Source organism: Pungitius pungitius, chromosome 2 (assembly GCF_949316345.1).
Source record: "Pungitius pungitius chromosome 2, fPunPun2.1, whole genome shotgun sequence".
Taxonomy (NCBI): Eukaryota; Metazoa; Chordata; class Actinopteri; order Perciformes; family Gasterosteidae; genus Pungitius; species Pungitius pungitius.
This window is the reverse complement of record NC_084901.1, coordinates 26,353,406-26,380,922: the sequence shown is the minus strand read 5'-3', so window position 1 is coordinate 26,380,922 and position 27,517 is coordinate 26,353,406. Positions and strand designations below refer to the sequence as shown.

At 44.7% G+C, this 27,517-nt stretch overlaps 1 long non-coding RNA gene across 1 annotated transcript; it reads left to right on the top strand.

Annotated features, from left to right (window-relative positions):
• Positions 1-16,523: 16,523 nt before the first annotated feature.
• LOC134124406 (uncharacterized) lies at positions 16,524-19,688 on the top strand. Its single transcript, XR_009955854.1, has 4 exons — positions 16,524-16,557; positions 17,230-17,312; positions 17,457-17,616; positions 19,519-19,688. It is a non-coding gene; the product is annotated as an uncharacterized LOC134124406 (long non-coding RNA).
• The last annotated feature ends 7,829 nt before the right edge of the window (positions 19,689-27,517 follow it).

Below are 27,517 nucleotides of genomic sequence, written 5' to 3'. Positions count from 1 at the left end.
GGAGTAGTGTGATGCGCTGGGAGCCGCAACGTTGGCGATTTGAATCCCAGCTGCCCCATGTGCCATGTCCAAGTGTCCCTGAGCAAGACACCTAACCCTTAATTGCTCCCAAGGCAATAATGTAACGTATGGGTTATAATGCAATGTAAGTCGCTTTGGATAAAAGCGTCAGCTAAATGACATGTAATGTAATGACGTTGCCGTGTTAAAGTGGCCCTGCTCCCGGACACACATCCCCTCATGCTGCAACCGGTGGAAGCTCTGCATGCGTCCAAGAACTTGTGCATGCGCGTTACGGATGTGAGCCGAGTTACGTGTTTTCAACTAATGTTTGAAACGGCCCGTATTATTTTGTCCTTAAAGCATATTGTTAACGGCACACACTCTGTATTTCCATATTCATGACGTTTTAAGAAAAATCTTAAATGCATTGAAATCACGTCTTTGTGTAGACCAAATTTCGCTGACCAGTTCATTCATTAATATGATAATCTAAATTATATTATCTTCTCTTTTTCAACCTTGAAACACATGACACATAATCAAGAAATGTACCCTTTTCTAGCACGTTGATGTTTCACGCACTTTTTGGCCGGTTGAAAAGACGTTGAATTGAGGTCTTAGACGTTCAGACCTCATTTCAACCCGATTTCAACCATAATTCAGCGTTGAAATTATGTCTTGTGCTCACTGGGATTGCTTAAATATAGTTTATCATATTCGGAATGAGCAGATATATGTATATTCATTGATATGTATTCCAAACCAGTTTAACAATTAGTATGTTAAATGTCCAACTGCAAAGTAATAATGTGTGGGGTCCAGATTGAGTTGCTACAGGAAGTGGACACCCCCCTATTGCATTATCTGTTGATTTGATTTTTCTAGTTATGTTTATGGAACCGGCATATGTTTCTGTGCTTGGATTGATTATATATTATATATATATGATTAGATGAGAACGAGGGGTGCCCACACAGGCACTGAGGTCACCTAATGGGTCCTTGTACAGGAAGTGTAGCGGGAGGTATTTTTCGCGGGTTTTGGAGAAAAAAGTAAGAGAAGGAAAATAAGTGTACCTGTAAACTGGCGCTGGTGCGCACTTCTACCACTGTCCGTTAAGTAATTAAAGATTCATCGAACTCAACGCACGGATGTCACGTTTGTCCAAGTGTGCTACAAATAATAATGCATGTTTGATACCCTTTTGCATTGAATAATACTGGTATGTTTACGGAAACTGAATGGCTGGCCCTATCAAAAAGAAATCCACCAGCTGCCACTGCTTCACACTCTTAACTGACCGCTGCATTACTGTATCCAAAAGAATGTACCTGAACTGAAAGGTTTACGAAACATGAAGATTGCTTCTCATCGAAAAAACAAGATGCCTGAAGCATTAAATGTGTGTGTAGCTGTGAAAACGATCCAGTGATGAGTGGGTGAGGAGCGTCTCTCGGTTGCGTATGTAACCATCGTTCCCTGAAGGGAACGAGACGCTGCGTAAAAACGCTGTGGGAACGCCTCCGCGTGACCGCGTCATGAAACACGTGTGAAATCTAACCAATGGCGAGCTGGTACGTCATAGGCGGGGGACGCCAGGACCAGGGCGCTATAAAGGGATCCGAAGGGCAGGACCATTCATCTCTGAAAGGCCGAATCGAGTGCCACGGGCAGGCCGGGAGTATGGCAGAACGTTTACGCAGTGTCGCGTTGCCTTCAGGGAACGAAGGTTACATACGTAACCGAGAGACGTTCCCTCTCAGGGAACTCGAGCTGCGTAAAAACGCTGTGGGAACCCAATACCCACTCACCATATGAGCAAATGACCGTGGTGTGAGGTTTAAGATGCACACTCAGACAAGCACCTGTGCTCCAGGTGTGGCGTTAAGGCCAAGGTGGTAAAACCTCACGAACATGTGGGGAGAGTACCAGCCTGCCGCCATGCAAACGTCGTGTAGCAATACTCTTCCCGACAACAGGGCTTTAGAAGCCGCCATACCCCTAGTAGAATGGGCCCGGACCGCCAAGGTGCGGGCTGGCCGGCCGATTCATAAGCAAGTGTGATGGCCTCAACCACCCACTTGCTCATCCTCTGCTTAGTTACCGGGCCGCCAGTGTTGGGAGACCCTACACAGGGAGGTCCTGCGGACGTACAGGTCTAGGGCTCTGAATGGGCAGAGGACGTTAAGCTTTGCCTGCTCCGACGCTTTTCTTCTCAGGAACGGGGGAGGACAGAAAGCCTGCAGCACCATAGGCCCGACCGTAGCGGACGGAACCTTAGGAATATAGCCGGGGGAAGGTAGTAAGAACGCCTTCACCATACCGGGTGCAAATTCCAAGCACAATGGGGCCACCGAGAGGGCTTGCATATCTCCAACTCTCTTGAGGGAAGAAATAGCGAGCAGGAAGAGGGTCTTAAGAGCCACATACTTCACTGCAACCTCCGCCATGGGCTCAAAAGGAGCACCAGAGAGACCCTCTAGTACGATGGCCAAGTCCCAAGATGGAACTCTAGTGCTGGCTGCTGGCCCTAGCCTCAGGGTGCCACGAAGGAAGCGGGATGCCAGCGGGTGTCTCCCCAGAGAACGCCCGTCTAGTGGGGCATGGGCTGCCGACAGGGCCGCCACATATACTTTGATGGTGGACGGGAATAAACCTGTGGCAAAATGCTCCTGCAGGAACTCCAGTACTGAACCGACTGGGCAATTAACTGGGTCCAGCTGTCGTTGCCCACACCAAGTGGCAAAGAGCTTCCATCTACCGGCGTACGCTTTCCTTGTGGCGGGGGCTCTGGAGTGGCGGATGGTCTCCACGACTTCGGTCGAGAGACCGGCTCCTAGGAGGCAGGTCCCCTCGAGGGCCACGCCGACGGTTTCCATAGCTCGAGGCAAGGGTACACAATGGACCCCGACGCCTGAGACAGCAGGTCCACCCTGATGGGGGTCTCCAACAGAGGACCTGCGAGGAGCGACAAAAGGTCCGCGAACTATACTAGGGCCGGCCAGAGCGTGGCTAAGAGCAGTAGGCCACCGTCCTGACGGACCTTCTCCAGAATACCCGGGAGCAGAGCGACCGGGGATTCTGGCATAAGGCCATGCCTGCACCTGCACCTCGCGCATCCTGCCCCTGGGGAGCTCCACCACCTCGGGGGTCCCCGGGCCTCGGCCCATGTCTCGACAGGGCGTTAACCCCCCATATGGCCAGAGCTGGTTTCCCCTCGGGGAGAACCCTTTGGCCCTGAGCCACCACTGCAACCGTCTCAAGTGTAACGGGCCGCAAAGGATCACGTAGGTTGCCGCTGCCAGGAGACCTAACAGTCTCTAAAACTCGATGTTGGGCCGCCAGCCACACGGATGGCACTAGAATCAACCAGTCGTCCATGTAGTTCAAATGCGGATGCCCTGGAGACGCAATTTGTCCAGGCATTTGGTAACGTACGGGGTGAGAGGGCTAGGCCGAACGGAAGAGCCCAATATTGGTAAGCTTTGTCCCCAAAAGCGAACCTCAGGAACTTCCTGTGTCGTGGGAGGATGGAAATATGAAAGTAAGAGTCCTGGAGATCTACCGGGACAAACCAGTCCTCGGACCTGATCTGTGCCGCGATCTGTTTGAGAGTGAGCATCTTGAAGCTCAACTCCGCAACAGTGCGTTTCAAACGGCGGAGATCTAGTATCTCTTCTCCCTTTCGGACGCAAACCCCCATCCTCCTTTGGAACGGTGAAGTAGCGGCTGTAGTAGCCCGACTCTCTGTCTGGAGGGAGACCTCGTTCTAAGGCTCCCATCCGCAGCAGGGTCTGTACTTCTCGCTCCAATATCCGAGCCTGCTAGGGGTCTACCAAAGTGGGTAGTACCCCGCGAAATCGAGGCAGCCGCCACCTGAACTGGGTAGCGGCATAGCCTTCATCGATTGTGCGCAGGACCCATTGAGATACATTGGGGCAGGCTCGCCACTCTCCCAATAAGTCTCTCAGGGGTACCGGCCCCTCGGTAAGCGCTAGTGTAGTAGAGCCGGAACCCTCCTGGGAGGGGGCAAACGGCCCTCGGGCTCATGCTCGCTGGACCCAGTTGTGCGGGTGGGTATACTCTTCGCCTATTGGACGAAGCCTTCTTCGCGGCGGCCGTCCTCAGACCAGTCCGGCCGCGAGAGAGCCCCGCCTGAGCGTGTCGCGCTACAGCCCAGCCTCGACAAGGGGGTGCACGCAGCGCGACGCTCTCCTGCTACGCCAGGTGGTGCGAGCTTAACAACGGCCGGGGCCGCTCGAGGGCGACACCGGACGTGGCGTCACCGGGCTCTTATGAGGTAGCACCATCGTATGCAGGCAGGAAGCCGCCTGCACTGCCGCCGAGCCAGGGCCGCAGTCTTTTTCTCTTGCTCTCTTTCTAGCATAGCCATGTCGCTTAGCCTCCGGCACTGACAAAAACAAAGCCGCACGCGGGTTGTAAACGCGAGCGGAGACCGGTTTCCCTCAGGACGTCCGGGAAGAAAGGCAAGCACCGGCGCGGAGGTACTCTACGGGAAGGCAGAAACCGTTCATGCAGCTTGCCGGAAGCAGTAGGCTGCTGTTTACCCGCCGGCCAGCTAATATGGAACCTGTCAGCGGCTCGGGTGAGGACCTCCAGCAGTTCTTTGAGATCCATTTGTGATCCCCACTGAAGACATCCGGCGCTCTGCCTCAGCACGAGCTGGACCGGAGCCGCAGGGAGCACGCCTCATCGAGCCGTCCTCAGTGACGGGAGTGCCATGACAGGCGCTCACAATCTGCCCCACACAGCTAGCACACAGCTAGCCCCCTCAAGTGCTCCACGCTTAGGCAGACAACACACAAGGCGTGCTTGAGTCACTGCGAGTAATAAAAACAGGTGAAAGGGGGGACACACTGGACAAACCGCTCAGCCATTACTATGAGGAAAAACTTTGCACGCACTAGATGAAGGCACAAAGATGAATGGTCCTGCCCTTCGGGTCCCTTTATAGCGCCCTGGTCCCGGCGTCCCCCGCCTATGACGTACCAGCTCGCCATTGGTTAGATTTCACACGTGCTTCATGACGCGGTCACGCAAAGGCGTTCCCACAGCGTTTTTACACAGCTCGAGTTCCCTGAGAGGGAACTGCAGAGATGACGAGATAATGGAAGGCAGGTGTGTGGGCTGAGGGAGGTGCTGAGCCAATTGCAGACAGGTGAGTAAGTTAACACACACAGACTTGAGGGAGAAAAGAGATGATGAAAGACAAGGAGCATTTCCATACCATTGCATGACGGATTAATTCTCATTTGAATTCATATTAGTTACTTTTTTATAAATCTTCATCAGAGTTACAGTCTTGCATCATTGATCGACTGTCTCAACTTTAATTACAAGCTGGCTAGAAACCAACAAACTCACTGCGTGTGTGTGATTTGTCTCTCACATCAACTCTAACATCTTCCTCACATTCCATCCAACCCCTCCCTTTTCCTCGTCGCTAGATTCCTCCAGACTGCGGGTGGATCAGATGCTTTTTTGACTAGCAGATCTCATGCATGTTGCTCTAATTGCGTGACTGCGACCCGAAACGTCTAACTATGCTTCAAGTCTATAGTAGCGATAAAGCAGTACTTAGACTTTGACTTCAAATTCAATGAAACAACATTAATGTTTCCTCATGCTCATATATACTTATACATTATGGTTAACAGTAAACTTACATTTCTAATTTCTGAAAATATGGAATTTATTGTTGAAAGTGCTCCATTGTTAACAGGTTAATGTGTTTAGAGCAAGTACTGCTCAGTCATGGTGTGTGAAAAAATGGACAAAACCTACTGGAGATTAACTACTCCAAAACATCCTTGTTGACATGGCTGCCCTGGGCAACACAAGCTGCTGCTATGTGCATTAGAAATGTTCAAATCCTGTCAGGACCGTAAGTTGGATGTCTACGGTTTGTTAACATGAGAGAGGGATTTTTTTTGCATGTGTGTGTTTCTCACAATGTCTATGTGTGTATGGGTAATGTCCAGCTAAACCAGGGGGGTTCTCCTAAGCCACAATTAGACCCGGTTCACACTGAGGCAGCAGTGTGCGGCCAATGTTGTGCTACCGGCTCTCTTTTCATCCAGTATGTCTTTCACTATGGCAAAAAGGTTATATTTCATTACAAAGGTCACAGTTATGTATTTTAGACAGAAAAAGTTGACCCATTTGTAAATGGCGATGACGATTGACATTTAGAGGCTTTTTCTTGTAATACTGCAGATATGTTCAATTCATTTTATTTTTTATAGCCGCAAATTACAAATTTGCCTCAGAGGGCTTTACAGTCTGTACACATGCAACATCCTCTGTCCCGAAACCCTCACATCGGCACAGGAAAAACTCCCTTCAATGGGGAAAAGAAGGGAAGAAACCTTAGGGAGAACGTCAGAGGAGGGATCCCTCTCCCGGGATGGACAGACTGCAATGGATGTCATGTGTACAGAATCAACAATGTAAAAGATGTACAATACATTCAATTTCTCTAACAGAAATGATACAAGTAATTGCAAGTAGCAGAACAGGTGTACGGTCGAACCACTATCCACAGAGGCTTCTGTGGGGAGGGAGAGCAGAAAGATGTTGGTTTATGATGAAAGTAATATGAATCATATTTAAAGTAATGATGATGGCAGCAGCAGGTGGCAGCAGAGCCATGCCAGGAGTCAGAACCGGGGTCCGCACGAAACTATGATCCATGGAGACCTGCTAGGCGAGAAAGCACAGAAAACTCCCTGAAAGAAGCTTAATTAGTGATGTACATTAATAAAACATGGATGATTGTGGAAGGAGAGAGTGAGAGAGGGGCTCGGTGTGTCCTAAGAAGTCCCCCGGCAGTCTAAGCCTAGAGCAGCTAGGAATGTTCAGTCAGTTATGCCGCTATTTCAAAATGACCCCCAAGGGATTAGATTGGTTTGATTGGATTAAACTCCTATCCAATCTTAAAATTGTGTACATCAAAGCAGATCCAAACAATCTTGATCCTGCAGAGTTGAATTCAAATCCTTCCTTTTAAATCTGGATCAAATGCTAGATTTGGGTATTTAAAAACTTTAAAGGAGAGGGATCAATTTGATTTCATAAGTATTTGGACACAGATCACTAAAAAGGCCTTACCCTTTTTCCAAAAATTGTAACCCAAGAAATTTATGACATTTATTGTCGTATAAATTAGCCAATGTCAATCAGTTCACTTATTTTGAGCTTGTTATAGTGCAATTGGATTGGTGTTATTACCACGAAACTACAACACTTTAATACAGCTATTGTCTAGCTCCTCCACCACAGACATGGTCAACTTCTACAACATCAACTTCTACAACATCACACCGTGCTTCACCGTTTCACCGTTTTGGGCTGGTTGATTAACTAGCCCAAAACCCAAACTGTTTTGTTCAACCACACTGCTCCCTGGTTCACACCTGACAAAACCAGACTCATTGTACACACCCTGGCTTACAAAGATAAAATATACAGCAATACAAGTTACTTCTCAGGCATCATCCACACTGGTTCCACCAATCAAAAGGTCTCTTCGCAATCCTATGGAGAATTGTCTTTCTACCAAACCAAAAATTTAGAAAGTCTACAACCTACTGGCAACTTCCAGCATCAATGGAAACACCATTCCTCCCTCCAAACACATTTCACACCTTAATGTAATCTTTGATCCAACCCTCTGCTTCAAATGTCATCATGAAACATTGCCTGTCTGTGCCACTCCCTCTCCAGCAGCTGAAACACTCTGCCTTCCTCACCTCTAGACTAGACTACTACAACCGCATCCTCGGCAACACATCCACCAAAATCATCCACAAATTACAATACATCCAGAACTCAGCCATCCGTCTGCTCTCCTACTCCCTCGCTAGAGATTACATCACAATCCCTTCAAAAGCTCCACTGGCTCCCCATACAGCAAAGAATACAGTTCAAGACATCATTAAATACAAAGCCCTTCACAACTTAGCGCCTTCATACCTCACTCACCTCCGCCCACCATCAACATCAGATCTGCCAACCTCCATACCCCCTCAATCCTAATCCTGTGATAATCGTTACCTACAGTATGTTTTTCTGTTTCTTTTTACCATCCAAAAGGCCTTTGAGTACCTTTATAAAGTGCTGTAGAAATAAAGTATTATAGTTAACCTTTAAATACAAGGGTAACATACACTCACCGGCCACTTTATTAGGTACCCCATGCTAGTAACGGGTTGGACCCCCTTTTGCCTTCAGAACTGCCTCAATTCTTCGTGGCATAGATTCAACAAGGTGCTGGAAGCATTCCTCAGGGAGTTTGGTCCATATTGACATGATGGCATCACACAGTTGCCGCAGATTTGTCGGCTGCACATCCATGATGCGAATCTCCCGTTCCACCACATCCCAAAGATGCTCTATTGGATTGAGATCTGGTGATTGTGGAGGCCATTTGAGTACAGCAAACTCATTGTCATGTTCAAGAAACCAGTCTGAGATGATTCCAGCTTTATGACATGGCGCATTATCCTGCTGAAAGTAGCCATCAGAAGTTGGGTACATTGTGGTCATAAAGGGATGGACATGGTCAGCAACAATACTCAGGTAGGCTGTGGCGTTGCAACGATGCTCAATTGGTACCAAGGGGCCCAAAGAGTGCCAAGAAAATATTCCCCACACCATGACACCACCACCACCAGCCTGAACCGTTGATACAAGGCAGGATGGATCCATGCTTTCATGTTGTAGACGCCAAATTCTGACCCTACCATCCGAATGTCGCAGCAGAAATCGAGACTCATCAGACCAGGCAACGTTTTTCCAATCTTCTATTGTCCAATTTCGATGAGCTTGTGCAAATTGTAGCCTCAGTTTCCTGTTCTTAGCTGAAAGGAGTGGCACCCGGTGTGGTCTTCTGCTGCTGTAGCCCATCTGCCTCAAAGTTCGACGTACTGTGCGTTCAGAGATGCTCTTATGCCCACCTTGGTTGTAACGGGTGGTTATTTGAGTCACTGTTGCCCTTCTATCAGCTCGAACCAGTCTGGCCATTCTCCTCTGACCTCTGGCATCAACAAGGCATTTCCGCCCACAGAACTGCCGCTCACTGGATGTTTTTTCTTTTTCGGACCATTCTCTGTAAACCCTAGAGATGGTTGTGCGTGAAAATCCCAGTAGATTAGCGGTTTCGGAAATACTCAGACCAGCCCTTCTGGCACCAACAATCATGCCACGTTCAAAGTCACTCAAATCACCTTTCTTCCCCATACTGATGCTCGGTTTGAACTGCAGGAGATTGTCTTGACAATGTCTACATGCCTAAATGCACTGAGTTGCCGCCATGTGATTGGCTGCTTAGAAATTAAGTGTTAACGAGCAGTTGGACAGGTGTACCTAATAAAGTGGCCGGTGAGTATACAACCGCTGTATGCAGGCAGCACATTTCAAAAGTCTATATATTTTACTTACATTATTTGTACCAAAAAATCCTTGTTTTTGTGTGGGCATCAAACAGGCCAGCAGAAAAGAGAGGCTCCAATTAAGGTTCAATACTGCTCTTCATTGTTTAATTCGGCCAAACCCCCATCAAAGATAAACATATTTAGCAACTAACAAAAACATAAGCCTTTAATCATGGGTCGAATGTAAAAAAAAGCCTCTTCTCCGTCAGGAGAATTGGCTTTGCTTCCTACTCAGTCACTCAGTTTTTCAGACGACAGGCCCTCTCACCTCTTCCTGTAAGGAGGAGGGGGGTGGCTGTGCTGGTGCTACTGCATTAAAAGGGACAGTCCCCCTTTGTTCTCTGAAATACTTCATGGTACTGCATAAGAGAAAATATGAGACACCCTTCTTGGGAGGTAGTTTATCTGGTATCTATAATCTAGTATCCATTTTGGTCTAGTAACCAATCAGTTTTATTTATCGAGTCCCGGGTGTCATTCTTTAGTTTCCACAAACTAATTTATTCTATTAATTCATGCAGTCTTGCCAGTCACTTCAGTACAATGGCAGGACACAAATTTGCACTCAAAGATGTGTGATCAAATGGAAGGTATTCTGAAGGAATAAACAAATGTTTTTTTATTTTGATAGCAGAGCTATTACAAAAAAAGTAACTTTTGTGATTTCAGTTTGAATGGGCATTAAAAGGGTGTTCTGTTTTGTGTGGGTGTTCATACAGGTGGTACTGATCATCCATGATCTCCATTCATCTTGGCTCCACCCCCGCTCGTTACCTGGTTCAGCTGTTTCCACTCATCTCCAATCCCATCATGCCCTTCTGTCAGTATTTGTACCCCTGTGTTTGTTTCAGCCGGGTGTGTGGCACTCTGGTTGTGTGTATGTGAGTGCTGGTGTATGGTGGGGTAATTATTAGTGCTAGTGATTTGGTGTACTGTGTATTCAATTAATTGTTTTTTTCTTTGTTCTTTTTATTACAGGGGGATGAGGAGTAGTTTAGCCCTGCTCTGGAGTTTACATACCTGATTGTTTGTATTTGGTGTGTCTTTGTGTTTATGTAGTTAGTGGACTCTTGGCGTACAGCAGGGCGTCAGGGGCAGTCGATTTGTTTATTGCGGACCCTTCTCTTGAGGGGCTGGAGAAGCTTACTAAAGTAGACCTGTTGGCTGTCGCGGCAAATTATGGCATCATCACAACCAAACAATCACTCCAAGCCGTAATAGTTGCAACCATATCACAGCATTTATTGGCTCAAGGTGTTGTTGCCTCACAAGAGGAAGAGGACAAGGATGAGGAAGGGTTAGAAAGGGTGGAGGTTCCGCCAGGCTCCTCGTCTATACGGCCGGAGGGTGGTGTGGGGGTTGAGTCCCGGGTGCCTCTAACCCTGCCCAAGTTTCAGCCGTCTCCTGAAGAGTCTGGTAGGTCGGTGGAGAACGCTAGGCTCCGGCTTCGTGTAGCCCATCTTGAAGCTGACCTTAGGGATAAGGCAGAAAGGAGACAACAGGACTATGAGCTAGAGCTGCGTAAATTAGATATTAAGAGGCTGGAAGTGGAAACCAGCAAAGAGATAAGGGAAATGGAGTTACAGGCAGAGACTGAGGTTAAGATACAGATACGGCAGCTGGAGCTAGCTGCTGGCGTATCCTCCTCCTCACCAGTGGGTAGAGAGGGAGCTTTTTGATGTTGGGAGAAACATAGCTATCGTACCTCCATTACGTGAGTCAGAGGTGGACTCTTATTTCTCCGCCTTCGAGCGAGTAGTAGGGGCGCTTCACTGGCCTAAAGAGGTCTGGCCTTTGCTACTCCAGTGCAAGCTGACAGGGAAGGCGCAGGAGGTTGTGGCGTCTCTGTCCCTGGAAGAAAGTGGACAGTATGACCTGGTGAAAGCTGCTGTTCTCAGAGCTTACGAATTGGTTCCAGAGGCCTACAGGCAGCGCTTCCGGAACCATAGGAAAAGCAGTAATAAAACGTTTGTAGAGTTTGCTAGGGATAAAGAGTCGCTGTACGATCGCTGGTGTGCTGCTAGCAAAGGCTCCACATAGGCTACCGTTAGGGAGTTGACATTACTGGAGGACTTTAAGAGTCACCTCCCAGACAACATAGTTGTTCACCTGAATGCACAGGCAGCGGTCATGGCAGATGAGTACGCTTTGACCCACAAAACCGTGTTTTACCCTAGCACGCCTACCCATGAACACAGAACGAGTAACTCACAGGCGGTCAGAACTTCTCGTGCTCCTGCTGCCCAGCCCTCCACTAAGGGACCTAGCAAAGCAGAGAGGGAATGTTTTTATTGTTGTTTGCCAGGCCACGAGTTGAGATGGGCACAATATCTGTGCCGTTGCACTGGGTTTACCTGTCGTTGTCTATCGTCTTTGGCCGTGTCCGTGTGGGTGTGGTCCCAAAGTTGCCAGTAGATGGGGTGTCATTTCTACTGGGCAACGACATTGCAGGGGGCAGAGTGGTCCCAGTCCCAGAGGTTGTGGACAACCCTGATCCTGCCTACACTGGAACAGAGACAGACAGGGCAGAGTTTCCTGCGTGTGTTGTGACGCGTGCGCAGGAAAAAAAAATGTATATGATGCGTCATCCTTATATCAAGGTGTGTGTGATCCAGACCCACTGCATCCCAACAAAAAGGATAAGTCTCCTCCACCTTCAGTTGAGCGAGTTAGAGTTAATAGAGTTGGTAGACACCATTACAAACATGCATACATCCAACATATTAAGGGTTCTGACAACGTTGTTGCTGATGCACTCTCGCGAGGCTGGTGAGAGATTTGTTACCAGGGGTCTTCGTTGACAGGGTACGTGGTGTACTGTCGGTGTGACACTAACTGTATGTTGTCTTTTTGTGGTGGGCGTGTTACGTCCCCTGTTTTGTGTGGGTGTTCATACAGGTGGTACTGATCATCCATGATCTCCATTCATGTTTCAGCCGGGTGTGTGGCACTCTGGTTGTGTATGTGAGTGCTGGTGTATGGTGTTGTAATTATTAGTGCTAGTGATTTGGTGTACTGTGTATTCAATTAATTGTTTTTTTATTTGTTCTTTTTATTACAGGGGGATGAGGAGTAGTTTAGCCCTGCTCCGGAGTTTACATACCTGCACGTAGGGTTACTCTCCTGTCTAATCACACTAGCTACACCTGGCTGGGCCACCTACTGTAAGTTTGGGTAGGGCGCCTTGTTGGTGTGCCAGTTAGTTTGTGATTTTCGTTGGGAGATAGGACAGGTAAGGGGGTGGGAGGCATTTTGTTCTTTTCTTTGCTTTGGTACCGCCAGCTCTCCTCATTTCCCCTGTTAACAGCGCTAAAAATAAAAGCCTGTTTATCCCTACTTCAGCTCATGTCAATTCTTGCACCTACGACACCACACCCCGTTTACTGGCCACAGGACGTCCTCGGGCAGTGGCGTGAATCCCACTCCCCTCCTGGGGAGGCAGAACGTAACAGTGTTTGCATGACCAAATTATAATTCTTGTTTACATCGCTCAAGAGCCAAAATGACTGGAACCGTACCAAAACTCATTATTTTATTGTTAGCATAATTGTCCCCCAAAACGAACTAAGTGATAAAATAAATACAATACCGAAGTGACGAAACCCATTAATATTAAGATTTTTAATCACATTAAGCATTATGCTCCCTCTAAAGGCTCTCGCTGCATATTTCCCCTCCTTCCTGCGAAGTCTCAGGAGGCCTGACTCTGCCAAGAGCTGTGTCCCACTGAGTTTTGGCTGCCAAAGCTTCAGGGACCTCTGTAGCCCTGCGCCTTGTCTTCATTCATCCTCATGTCCGACTTAGGTTGTTCCTGCTGTAGTTTATTGTTGCTGAAAGGACACACGGAGAGCTCATGGATTACCACTTAAAGTGTGAAATATCTTCTCAGGAGTTACCAAGTCTGCAGAAGGAAAATCAATGCGGTTGTATTGACAGCTTTAATAAATGTCAAGGCTTGAATTCCCACTAGTCTTGCTTTTAACAAGTTCTATTGACAAGCCATTCTCATTTGAGGTAAATTTCAAAGCAGGTCTGATATTTGGATAATAACCTTAAATACAGAGGTGGAAAGTAACAAATTACATTTACTCACGTTACTGTAATTGAGTAGTTTTTTTGTTTACTTGTACTTTTTAAATCTGTAATTTTACTTAACTATTTTTTTTTTGAAGTGTTGTACTTCGCTACATTTTAAGTCCTATCCATTACTGAGTAAAAGAAAAATGCAAAGGACAAAACCGTCTAATGGCAGCGGTTACCAGGGTAACAAGAGGAGAAAAGTTCATTAACGGATTTAAATAAATAATCCTGGTCTGATGGGATGTGTTAGCAGCAGTAGGTGACTACACTCGCTGCTCTTGGCTCTGATATTTTTTGTCAACGTATTGTTTTGCTTCAGTGAGCAGAGCAGAGACAGTTTAAGGAGATCGCAGAGTAAACGGTCCGCCACTGGAGTGCATACGTCCCGACGTCAGCGAACCGTCTGTCGCACTGCCAGCGCTACCACCCCACCGTCACCCCCCTGTTAGCGCCGATCGTCAGTGGCCCGCGTTCGGTCAAAGTCTGCAGTATCTGGCCCAAACCTGAAATGAGTTTGACACCCCTGCTTTACTGAATCCACAGTTCATGCCATATTTAGTGGTTGTAGTAATGTTTAAAATGTTTTATTGGATAATCTGCACTAAAATCATGTTGTTATTTTTGCTGTTACACCTTTAATTTGTAAATATCTTCCTTCAATTAAAAACAACTATTGAGGTTTATTTTCCCTTGTCTTTTTTTAACTACACTAGAATCCCGCACCCCACCCAACTGTTAAAGTAACTGAGTACATTTTTAATGAGATACTTTTTACTTTTACTTGAGTAAATTTTTAGACTGGTATCTTTACTTGTACTTCAGTAAAATTTTACTTAAGTAACAGTACTTTTACTTGAGTACAAAATTGTGTTACTCTTTCCACCTCTGCTTAAATATAACAGAGTCAGCACTGACCGTGCTCAGTCTTTGTGCAAATGTACGCTTCAGGGAGAGAGCGGGAGACAAACGATTCCAATACAGTAGTTGCTGTGATGCACATCTCATCATTGTGCTGAGATTGGGAGCTGTTTTTTTATGAAAGCCATTCTGGTGTAACAGAAAGATCTGCCGAAATAAATTGAGTGCTTCTAATACGCTGACAAATGAAAAGCTATGGTAACAATTCATGACAACGTTTGCACAAGGACATAGGTAACATGGTGAACAAAAAAGAGTCAAAATCCAGCCAACCCTACAGAATCCTACAGTGCGAAGAAGACCAAAAACAAACGACACAAATCTTGTGTGCCACAAAACCATATTCGCATTTGGTCCTCATCTGGTTCTTTTACGTGCACATTCAGAAAAAGACACCATAGAGTCGCAGGTGCTCAGTGGCAAATGGTCATTCCCTCCTGCTGACAATTACTGTAATAATTAAAGCTGCAAGCAGCGATGAACGGGCCTTCGCCTCTCCTTGCATGTCGGGGGGGGGGCAGTGGTCAGCCGGACTCGCGGGTCAGAAAGAGACTAAAGAAACAAAATAAATCACTCTTGGGGCTGGTATTCAAACCTGAGTCTGTGGTTTCAGAAACGGAATCCACCAACACTAGGCTGTTGCCGAGCTGCAAAAAGTAAATGAAATGTAGCACAGACAGTTGGTGGAGATCGCAGAGTAATTGTTATGGGTCTCGGGCACGGTGACCACAATAACAAAAAGATGTATTCCTGTAAAATAAAGGTAGAGTCTGAAGCGCAAGAATCACAGCAACACTTCTCTCGTTCTCCAGATTGCATCTGTATAATTGATTCAACACATACACATCCAGTGCATTTTTCTTGTCCTGTATATCTTATAGATGCAGTCTCAATATAGGTCAATTCCCAGAAATATCAACCTGTAATTACCTTAGCTATTATTACTGCCTAATATAGTTCCTATTGACCAACTACATAAGTGACATTTCCACACTATATTGACTGTCATAAACGTATACAACTCTTATTCACATTTGGACATTGCACTTTAGAATGTATATTAATTAACTCAGCATGTACCAAACCATATTCTCATGTAAAAAAAAAACAATATGTAAAACATGACAAATTAAATCACTGCCCCTGCATACTGAACAAATATTACATCCTTGATTTATTAAACACATTTTAAGTCACAACAGGAGTCTTATTAAATAAGTTGGGGCCATGTACAAAGTACAAAACCTAAATAGAGGTAAAAAAAAAGTATTGCCATACCACGAATCAAACCCTCGGCTCCTGCGCCAGGGGCCATCCGCGTGCAGATGAGCTATTTGCTCCAATACAATTTCAATTCGAAACGTCACTCAAATAGGATTGGTGCCTTTCCTGCAAAAATACAGGGAAACACGTTTTTGCGAACTCCTTCCAGACGCTTGGTCCGATTCTTACGAAATCTTCGGCAAAATGATCATTGGCTCAATACCACCAAAAGTTATTGAAAGAATGTTCCCTCTATTTTTTTGCAGAGAGGCAGGAACCCTTTATAACGGATGTTTTGATCCCAGATTTTCAAGTGAGCTCCTAGCCCTAAGCATTGCTCCAAGTTTTTCCCCTGGGGATCCCGTGATCGAGTCCGGACAGAAACATTACTTATTTTTTTTCTTCTCTTTTTTACGCGTGTCCGGCTGATCTAACGAACAAAATGATTCAGTTTACTCTCCTTGGTGAGGTTATTGACTTAAGTTTGTAAACTTTAGAGCAGGGGTGGCAAACTCATTTGAGTTTACTGCCAGATACCGTTGCGGCACATACGATCAATGCGAACAGCTGACGAGGGGCGCTGGCGGTAGGCACTTCACTGGCAGACGGTAATCGCGAGTTTGACGTATCTAACCTAGACAAATAACACGGACAGTTCAATATAATTACATCTATGGATTTAAATACACGTAGTCTCGCGTGAGTTTATGTTATCACGAGAGTTCGCCAGTGGTTGCGTCTGTTAGCCACAGGTCGTATGGACCGTCCGGATTTTATATTTTACACTGCTAACTACACACCTATACATTGCCTCAATCAAGTGGAAACGCTTTGGACGGTGAGTGATTACTTTTCCCTTGTGCGTTCTCCAGTCTTACCCACTTACCTAGCGGGGACACTGTAAACATGCTAACAGCTAGTTTGGCTACGGAATTAATTGTCAACATTAATGTGCCTGTCATGATATGAGGCCAGACGTGAGTCATGTTCCACATTCAAGGTGGTTTTTATTTAGCACAGCCCAGAGCAACCTAAGCTATACTTGAACAACACCAAAAACTAGCATACGTCTAACTACGGTAGCTTTACAGGGACAAAAGACACCTCTCCATGCCACTTTGTTTACGTTTCCGTGTGCCCTAAATAAGTTGGGCCGATTTACACACTGTGATGACAGCAGCTAACTACAACTAGTTAATTGTCTACAATCTGCACGCACCGTGCGTCTTCAATGCTTTTCAATATGTTACATATATTTAGTTCCTTCACAATGAGCCTAACATTAAATGATATGATTAATATGCCCCAAATACCAATGAAATACACGTCAAGCTCTTTAAAGAGGGGAAACAACACATTACTAAACTGTAAACAGTTAATATAAGAGAAAAAAATATTTTAATCAAGATAAATGTTTTCAACATGTGTGATTAACTAGTTAATTGTCTATAATCTGTTGACAGCCCTAATCGTATTCTGATAATACACGTTGGTGCTCAAATACTTTCAGATGCCCCGTGCATAGTCATGCCACCAATCTGAGGACATCAATGGGAATGCCACATGGAACACGTGGCTTTCAACTCCAACGAGGTGGGAATCGCATTTCTTTATGTATATTTTGTTCTGTCTGCATAATTGTAAAAGACTTCTTCCCGTGTTCTTACAACAGCATTCCATTACATATCGTGTAACTGTCGATGGATGTAATAATTTGGCCTTCTTTTTTTCTTCCAGCACACGGCACAGGTTGGCGTCACCGTGGGATATCATGGCAAAGACCCAAGTCGACTGGACCACAGCAGAAAATGATCCTTCCAGAGAAGAAGTTGTTTACTTCTACAATGAATGGAAGAGTTACAACTTCCTGATGACAGCTCTCCGCTCATCCTTCAGGGTAACTTGAACATCCAACAGAACTTATGTGACCTACTGCGTTTATTTTCTTCTTTAGCTCTCATTTCAGTATTAATATTCCCTGTATTTTTGCAAGAGAGGCACCAATCATATTTGAGTGACGTTTCAATGGTGAAATTGTATTAGAGCATATAGCTCATCTCCAGAGCGTTGGCCCCTGGTGCAGGAGATGAGTGTTTGATTTCTGGCATGGCAATACTTTTTTTTTTTTTACCTCTATTTAGGTTTTGTACATCGCCCCATTTAATGAGACTCCTCATGTGACTTAAAATGTGTTTAATTAATCCAGGATGTAATATTTGTTCAGTATGCAGGGGCAGTGATTTAATTTGTCATTTTTTACATATTTTGGTACATGCTGAGTTAACATACATACATTCAAGTGCAATGTCCATATGTGAATAATAGTTGTATACGTTTATGATATTCAATATGGTGTGGAAATATCCCTTAAGTAGTTGGTCAATTGGAACTACACTCACCGGCCACTTTATTAGGTACACCTGTCCAACTGCTCGTTAACACTTAATTTCTAAGCAGCCAATCACATGGCGGCAACTCAGTGCATTTAGGCATGTAGACATTGTCAAGACAATCTCCTGCAGTTCAAACCGAGCATCAGTATGGGGAAGAAAGGTGATTTGAGTGACTTTGAACGTGGCATGATTGTTGGTGCCAGAAGGGCTGGTCTGAGTATTTCAGAAACTGCTAATCTACTGGGATTTTCACGCACAACCATCTCTAGGGTTTACAGAGAATGGTCCGAAAAAGAAAAAACATCCAGTGAGCGGCAGTTCTGTGGGCGGATATGCCTTGTTGAGGCCAGAGGTCAGAGGAGAATGGCCAGACTGGTTCGAGCTGATAGAAGGGCAACAGTGACTCAAATAACCACCCGTTACAACCAAGGTGGGCATAAGAGCATCTCTGAACGCACAGTACGTCGAACTTTGAGGCAGATGGGCTACAGCAGCAGAAGACCACACCGGGTGCCACTCCTTTCAGCTAAGAACAGGAAACTGAGGCTACAATTTGTACAAGCTCATCGAAATTGGACAATAGAAGATTGGAAAAACGTTTCCTGGTCTGATGAGTCTCGATTTCTGCTGCGACATTCGGATGGTAGGGTCAGAATTTGGCGTCTACAACATGAAAGCATGGATCCATCCTGCCTTGTATCAACGGTTCAGGCTGGTGGTGGTGGTGTCATGGTGTGGGGAATATTTTCTTGGCACTCTTTGGGCCCCTTGGTACCAATTGAGCATCGTTGCAACGCCACAGCCTACCTGAGTATTGTTGCTGACCATGTCCATCCCTTTATGACCACAATGTACCCAACTTCTGATGGCTACTTTCAGCAGGATAAAGCGCCATGTCATAAAGCTGGAATCATCTCAGACTGGTTTCTTGAACATGACAATGAGTTCGCTGTACTCAAATGGCCTCCACAATCACCAGATCTCAATCCAATAGAGCATCTTTGGGATGTGGTGGAACGGGAGATTCGCATCATGGATGTGCAGCCGACAAATCTGCGGCAACTGTGTGATGCCATCATGTCAATATGGACCAAACTCCCTGAGGAATGCTTCCAGCACCTTGTTGAATCTATGCCACGAAGAATTGAGGCAGTTCTGAAGGCAAAAGGGGGTCCAACCCGTTACTAGCATGGGGTACCTAATAAAGTGGCGGGTGAGTGTATATTAGGCAGTAACAACAGCTAAGGTAATTACAGGTGGATATTTCTGGGAATTAACCTTGATTGAGACTGCATCTATAAGATATACAGGACGTAAATTGTATATGTCTTGAATCAATTATACAGACACAAACTGGAGAACGAGACAAGTGTTACTGTGCTTCAGACTCTACCTTTATTTTACAGGAATACATCTTTTTGTTATTGTGGTCATCGTGCCTGAGACCCGTAACAATTACTCTGCGATCTCCACCTGTCAGGATCAGTTGCTGATGCAAGCGGAAGGCAGGACTCAGATGCAGGATACTCCCAACTGTGCTCTTTATTCGGAACAGAACTCAAACGGAACGTGCACCAACGAGGACAAACAGTGAGTCTTTGAGCCGGTGGTGTGGGTCTTGGGGCTGGGGCCGGTGGCGGCGGAGACAAGACTCTGGGGGCCGGGACGGGCGTCTGGGGGCCGAGTCGGGAGCCGGGACTGGGGGGGTTCGTCGTCTCCTCCCCCCCGGGCTCCCTCTCCTTGGATTGAGGAGATCCCGGAGCTTGAAGCACTCCTCCTGGTAGCTCCTGGGGCCGACAACGATGTTGGTCTTCCATTGAAAAAATGGGCTCCTCAAATCGCTCCAGGAATCCGGTGGCTAGCCGGTGCCGGTGTTGCGCCGGGCAGCCCGCTGCACGCTGCGTGGACCCCCACGAGCCAGGCGAGTTCCCCAAAACGGGCTGTCAAAATCGAAACCTGCTGAGTCCTTCTGTGGTCGCGTCATTCTGTCAGGATCAGTTGCTGGTGCAGGCGGAAGGCAGGACTCAGATGCAGGATTCTCCCAACTGTGCTCTTTATTCGGAACAGAACTCAAACGGAACGTGCACCAACGAGGACAAACACTAGACAATGACAACTGGCACACAGGGCTTAAATACACAAGGGAGGTGCAGGTGATTGGACACAGGTGGAAACAATCAAGCAATCACAAGACAAGGCAGGAAGTGAAGTTAACCCAGGACCACAAGGAACATGAAACTTCAAACTAAAACAGGAAGAGAGACCAAACCGTGACACCACCAACTGTCTCTGCTACATTTCATTTACATTTTGCAGGTCTTTTGCAGCTCGGCAACAGCCTAGTGTTGGTGGATTCCGTTTATGAAACCACAGACTCAGGTTTGAATACCAGCCCCGAGAGTGATTTATCTTGTCTCTTTAGTCTCTTTTTGACCCGCGAGTCTGGCTGACCGCTGCCCCCCCGACATGCAAGGGGAGGCGAAGGCCCGTTCATCGCTGCTCGCAGCTTTAATTTCCATTGAGTGTGTGTGAACACATACAATTATTACTATAATTACTATCATTGCACACAGAGCAGTTATGTAGTAACTGTATTACTGTATACTGTATGTATCTACATAAGTCAATATCTAGAAATATACACAAATCATTTTCTTATAGCTAAACTGTGTGTAAAAGAACTGACAAAAAATTTGTCCCTTCCATCTTGCAGGAGGCTGAAGTCCCTTCGTACCAAGACCTCACACAGACAGTTTATTCCCGTCCTGCCGAATTGACTTGGCACTTTATATAGTAATGCTATCTGTTTGTGCAAGATATCTAATTTTTTATATTCTACTCTTAATTAAGTAATTAAGAAATACTGTATTTTCGCGACTATAAGGCGCACCTTCAATGAATCGCCTATTTTAGAACTATTTTCCTATATAGGGCGCACCGGATTATAAAGCGTATAGAATAGAAGATACTGCAGTAAAACGTTTGACTGGGGTTGCGTTATGCATGCACAGATTGGGCTGTGCTAAATCAAACTTTATTAAGTGTTCTGAAAACTCTTCACTCCCATGGTAACGTTGTTCAAACGTTAATGTGGATATTAACAATATCTCTGAACCTCCAACTTTCCTTCTTGATTAATGAAAACATTCTTGGCAAATGCTTTCGTCCATCTTGCGCCGAGAGGCAGACGGTGGCGCCTCGCGGCGGACCGTCAGCTCGATCCCAAGATCCAACTACGAGCTTTTTAACTACAGCAGCTTTAATATACGCTATTGGAGATGAAATTACCGTGGCTGCTGGCACCAGACTTTCCCTCCAATGGATCCTCGTTAACCAGTATGGATCAACCAATTGATCCATATATATGGCGCTCCGTCGTTTTTTTGAGAGAGAAAAAGAATTTTGCGCCTTATAGTCGCGAAAATACGGTAATCTAAAAAACAATCCAGAAATCACAATGTATGATTTAACTATTTATTTGTATGATACAACTGCAAATAAGTATTTGAACACCTGAGACCTGAAACAATGTTAATATTTGGAACAGTAGGCTTTTCCTGTAGTTTTTCACCAGGTTTGCACACACTGCAGGAGGGATTTTGGCCCACTCCTCCACACAGATCTTATCTAGATAAGTCAGCTGTCGCTGAGAAACACCGAGTTTGAGCTCCCTCCAAAGATTCTCTATTGGGTTTTAGTCTCGATACTGGCCAGGCAACGCCAGAACCTTGATATGCTTCTTACAGAGCCACTCCTTGGTTATCCTGGCTGTGTGCTTCGAGTCGTTGTTACATTACATTACATGTTATTTAGCTGACGCGTTTATCCAAAGCGACTTACATTGCATTATAACCCATGCATTACATTTTTGCCTGGGGAGCAATTAGGGGTTAGGTGTCTTGCTCCGGGACATTTCGACATGGCACATGGGGCAGCCGGGATTCGAACCACCAACCTTGCGGCCCCCAGCGCACTGCTCTACTCCATGCGCCACCATCGCCTCCTATGTCATGTTGTCATGTTGGAAGACCCAGCCTCATCCCATCTTCAATGATCTGAGCGAAGAAGGTTGTTCCCCAAAATCTCACAATACATGGCCCCGGTCATCCTTTCCTTGATACAGTGCAGTTGCCCTTATGCTACCTCCCCCATGCTTCACCGTAGGGATGGTGTTCTTGGGATGGTACTCATCATTCTTCTTCCTCCAAACCCTGCTTAGTGAAATTATGACCAAAAAGTTCTATTTTGGTCTCATCTGACCACATGACTTTCTCCCATGACTCCTCTGAATCATCCAAATGGTCATTGGCAAACTTAAGACAGGCCTTGACATGTGCTGGTTTAAGCAGGGGAACCTTCCGTGCCATGCATTCAAACCATGACGTCTTAGGGATCTGTATTACCAACAGTAACCTTGGAAACGGTGGTCCCAGCTCTTTTCAGGTCATTGACCAGCTCCTCCCGTGTAGTTCTGGGGTGATTTTTTACCTTTCTTAGGATCATTGAGACCCCACGAGGTAAGATCTTGCATGGAGCCCCAGTCCGAGGGTGATTGACAGTCATGTTTAGCTTCTTCCATTTTCTAATGATTGCTCCAACAGTAGACCCTTTGTCACCAAGCTGGCAATTTCCCCGTAGCCCTTTCCAGCCTTGTGGGGGTATACAATTTTGTCTCTAGTGTCTTTGGACAGCTCTTTGGTCTTGGCCATGTTAGTAGTTGGATTCTAACTGATTGCATGGGGTGGACAGGTGTCTTTATGCAGCTAACGACCTCAAACATTACACATCATTTAGGATAATAAATGGAATGGAGGTGGAAGTTTTAAAGTCAGACTAACAGGTCTTTGAGGGTCAGAATTCTAGCTGATAGACAGGTGTTCGAATACTTATTTGCAGCTGTATCATACAATAGTTAAAAAAATCATACATTGTGATTTATGGATTTTTTTTTTAGATTATGTCTCTCACAGTGGACATGCACCTACAATGACAATTTCAGACCCCTGCATGATTTCCTAGTAGAAGAACTGGCAAAATAGCAGGGTGTTCAAATACTTATTTTCCTCACAGTATATTTTTTAAATTTGTGTGCACCTAACAGACACGGGCAACCTACTACTCCCGTACGGCGAGCCGCTGACATCATCCAGAGATCCGGACCGCGACGACTATTTTACTATTCCACCGTACGTTTGTTACTAAGCAAGCACACGTGACAGCTGGAAGCTTTTGATAGAACAGCACAGAGCAGGTGGAGAACAGACACAAGAGAAAAAAAATTAAGAAAGAGAAAGTTCAATAAAAAGTGAGGGTCCAGTTGAGAATGGCTGATTCTTGATCCAGTCCAAAAAATGTATTGCACCGATTGTAGGACGTAAAAGGGTCTCTTTTGTTGCGACAAGCAATTTCACAGTGGAAACAACTTAAGGACCATGACATAAAGTATTGCGAGTAAACAGACAAAGACAACAAAGTGTTCTCATGAAGTCGGCGGAGATTTACAAATATCCGCGCACATAAATGCTTTACTACTTGTTAAAAGCCAAATCCATTCATTTAATGATTTTTTACATTTAATTTATATTAGCTCACAAAAACACTTCATCCATATGTTTCTGGCCTGGCCCCTCTTTCAAAGACAGATCTTGAACCTCCAACAGTCGCCCGCTCTGAGGGTCTCTCCCTCTTTATATCTGTCAGTCTGTATGTCTCTATGTTTCTGCTAGTCTCTGATCTGCTTTCTATTATCTGCACAACACAGACTGAAGAATAATTATGTGGTGACAGCGTAAGGAAAGCTATTCAAAATCCAATCTGCTAGGGGGTAAAAATTACCTCCTTAAAACTGTCACTGGGAATATGAATAAATAAATCTATACTGAAGGGAACAGACTGGCTGTAGTTCCATTACTGCCATCATCTTCACTCACTTATAGTGTCACCCATTACTTTCAGGTCCTGTCCAGCTTTTCACTGCTCTCCTGTCCAAATGAATTACCCAACAAAAATGACTGACCCAAGTGACACTCAGGGCCTGATGTACTAACGCTTTTCACCCACTTCAGACGTATTTGTTTTGCGACATGCGAGTAAAAGCATGGCGAGGTACGTAAAAAGATGCCTGAGGTGAAAGCGCAGACTGCCTGTCGCGGAAACTGAAAAAGCTAATTAGTTGGAATGCTTCAAGCATTCCAAGTATTGTTCTTCTAATCTTTATTAGTTGGAATGCTTCAAGCATTCCAAGTATTGTTCTTCTAATCTTTATTAGTTGGAATGCTTCAAGCATTCCAAGTATTGTTCTTCTTTTCTTTATTCCGCCTTTTTAGTTGGAATGCTTCAAGCATTCCAAGTATTGTTCTTCTTTTCTTTATTCCGCCTTATTTTTTTTTTTATTTTTATTATTCTATTTCTTCCGCCGCACCTTTCAACTCCTTCACACTTTCAGCTATTAAGACCATTCAAATATTAAAATGTTCAGCTCCTTCAGGAGAGGGGTGCTATGACTTTTCAGCTTTTTAGCTCTTTTAATTGAATTAATATAAATTAAAAACATCAAACTTTTTAACATGGTTTCCAATGGATTAAATTTTCAAATCCTCTCAAAACTTGTTCAACTTTCAACTTTTTCAGCTTTTCCAATCTTTCGGCTAGAGACACCATTTAAACTTTAAAATGTTGCCACAAGTCTTAACAATTTCATTAAAAAAACAGCTTGTTGATATCTATTATAGTTTTTTCATAATCACTAATTATGTTTCAGTAGTTTTGGGGTTTCTTTCGAATTTAGAGTGGAGTTTTCCGGATGGTCCCGCGATTTAGAGTGAGCGCCTTGTCAGGATTCAGTAAAAAAAAAAGAGGCACTTTTATCTTTACGGCCACAATATTCACTTTTCAGCCTTCATTTAAAAAGAAAACATTAGCCGTGCTTGTGCTGGTTGGACTCGTATAAGTTTGAAATCTCAGAGTCATTTACTTTTTGCGTGAGGAGCCCGATTGTGAGACAAAGTCTGCCCCGAGCCCCATAAGCTTCCATACAAATCTGCCGACATTTAAAAAAAAAAAACACAGCCGGTACACTTTTTGTAAACGGCTGTTTGAGCAGTTTTAAAACACATAGAGACATAAAAACTACACTCATGCGTTTGATAGGGTCTTGGGTCTCTCAAAATGTCATTATTTTTTGGCTACCCCATATAGTTTTGCTCCAGGAAGCATTTGTTTGAGGTGTGGATTTTGTCTAAATCTCTTCACTCTCTTCGCCGTGAGCTAATTAGCGACCAGCTGTTGATCTATGGCCATAAAGACGTAGCTCAGGGACGTGCAGGTTTAACCGTGGTTAGTTAACGGTACGTATGGACGTGCAGGTTTAACCGTGGTTAGATAACGGTACGTATGGACGTGCGTGTCGTGAGTTGGGACGGAGACCCGGGATGAGCAGACCGTAAGTAATGTGGAGGCTGGACCGTAAGATATTTGAGACATGTGAGAGCCATAAGTACTAGAGTGCTAGCTAGCTATACTGCTAACAAGGCTACTCCCCGCTGGAGACTTAAACCGTGGGTGTGACGTTGTTCATTCGGTGTTGTCATTAAGCTGCAGGCACGTGAGTTTATTTTCTTACGCGAGTGATACTATTAATAACCTTTTCGCGGACCGCAAGAAGGTCCGTAGGTTAATAAGCACGTCAAAAGTTACGGGGAGTGGCGTGACGTTGTTCCTTCGGGGATTGAGCTGCAGATACGTGAGTTTGTTTTCTTACGCGAATGACAGGAGAACGTTTGGTCTATATTTTACGCAACAGAGCGTCAACTTAATATACTATTAATAACCTTCATCGGACCGCAAGAAGGTCCGTCAGTTAATAAGCACGTCAAAAGTTACGGTGGACCAGCCGGGGTTAGGGGGGAGGAGGGGGTTCGCTGGTGGGCGAAACTGCGCACTGAGGAGTGAACAATTGTAATCGAGATGGGGGCTGTAGTATTTGTGTGTGTCCACTAACATTTAATTGTCCAAGTGAAACACGTAGTACTTGTATTAGTCATTGGCGCTGTATGCGTCCATGTTTATTTCACAAAACCGCGCATCTTTATGACATCATCAAGACATGACGGTTAACTTATCCGGAAGTATCCAGGGGCGTTTTTGATGGGACCACCACGAAGCTTTCAGTAATTTCTACACTATTTGCAAACTTTTGAGGCACTCACCAACCATGCAAAATGTTTTTATATTTTATTTTGACTTGTTGCCAGGATCTTCTCCTGTCTTGTTTATTCTGTGCACATGGGCAGGTGCCACTGTGTATGGTAGGTTGTGTCATCAGTGTATTAATGGGTGAGAGATGTCATCTAGTATTAAAGCGCTTTGAGTTGTCAGAAGACTAGCAAAGCGGTGTACAAGTTCATTAAGTTTGAATGAAAGATTCAGCAATGTTTAGAAGTAATTTAAGCTTTTATTAGTTCTGTATTTTGTCAAATTCATAGAAGCTTCCCCCATTTCTGTTTTTTCCAATTCTTTCAAGTTCGTTTCAACTTTTCTCATTTCTGTATTTTCAGCAATTTTTAAATGTATTTCAGCCTTTTCTATTTCAGCAATGTTTAGAATAATTTCAGCATGTTGCACTTTAAGCAACTTTTTGAAATTAATTTCAGCCTTTATTATGTCTGTGATTTCAAATTCATAGAAGCTTCCCCCATTTCTGTTTTTTCCAATTCTTTCAAGTTCATTTCAGCTTTTCACATTTATGTATTTCAGCTTTTTCTATTCTTTCAGCAATGTTTAGAATAATTTCAGCTTGTTTCGTTTCTGTACTTTAACCAACTTTTTGAAATTAATTTCAGCTTTTTGCATTCCAACGCATTTTCAGCAGGAAATGCATTTTCTAGTTTTATTTTTTATTTTTATTATTCTATTTCTTCCGCCGCACCTTTCAACTCCTTCACATTTTCAGCTATTAAGACCATTCAAATATTAAAATGTTCAGCTCCTTCAGGAGAGGGGTGCTATGACTTTTCAGCTTTTTAGCTCTTTTAATTGAATTAATATAAATTAAAAACATCAAACTTTTTAACATGGTTTCCAATGGATTAAATTTTCAAATCCTCTCAAAACTTGTTCAACTTTCAACTTTTTCAGCTTTTCCAATCTTTCGGCTAGAGACACCATTTAAACTTTAAAATGTTGACACAAGTCTTAACAATTTCATTAAAAAAACAGCTTGTTGATATCTATTATAGTTTTTTCATAATCACTAATTATGTTTCAGTAGTTTTGGGGTTTCTTTCGAATTTAGAGTGGAGTTTTCCGGATTGTCCCGCGATTTAGAGTGAGCGCCGTGTCAGGATTCAGTAAAAAAAAAAGAGGCACTTTTATCTTTACGGCCACAATATTCACTTTTCGGCCTTC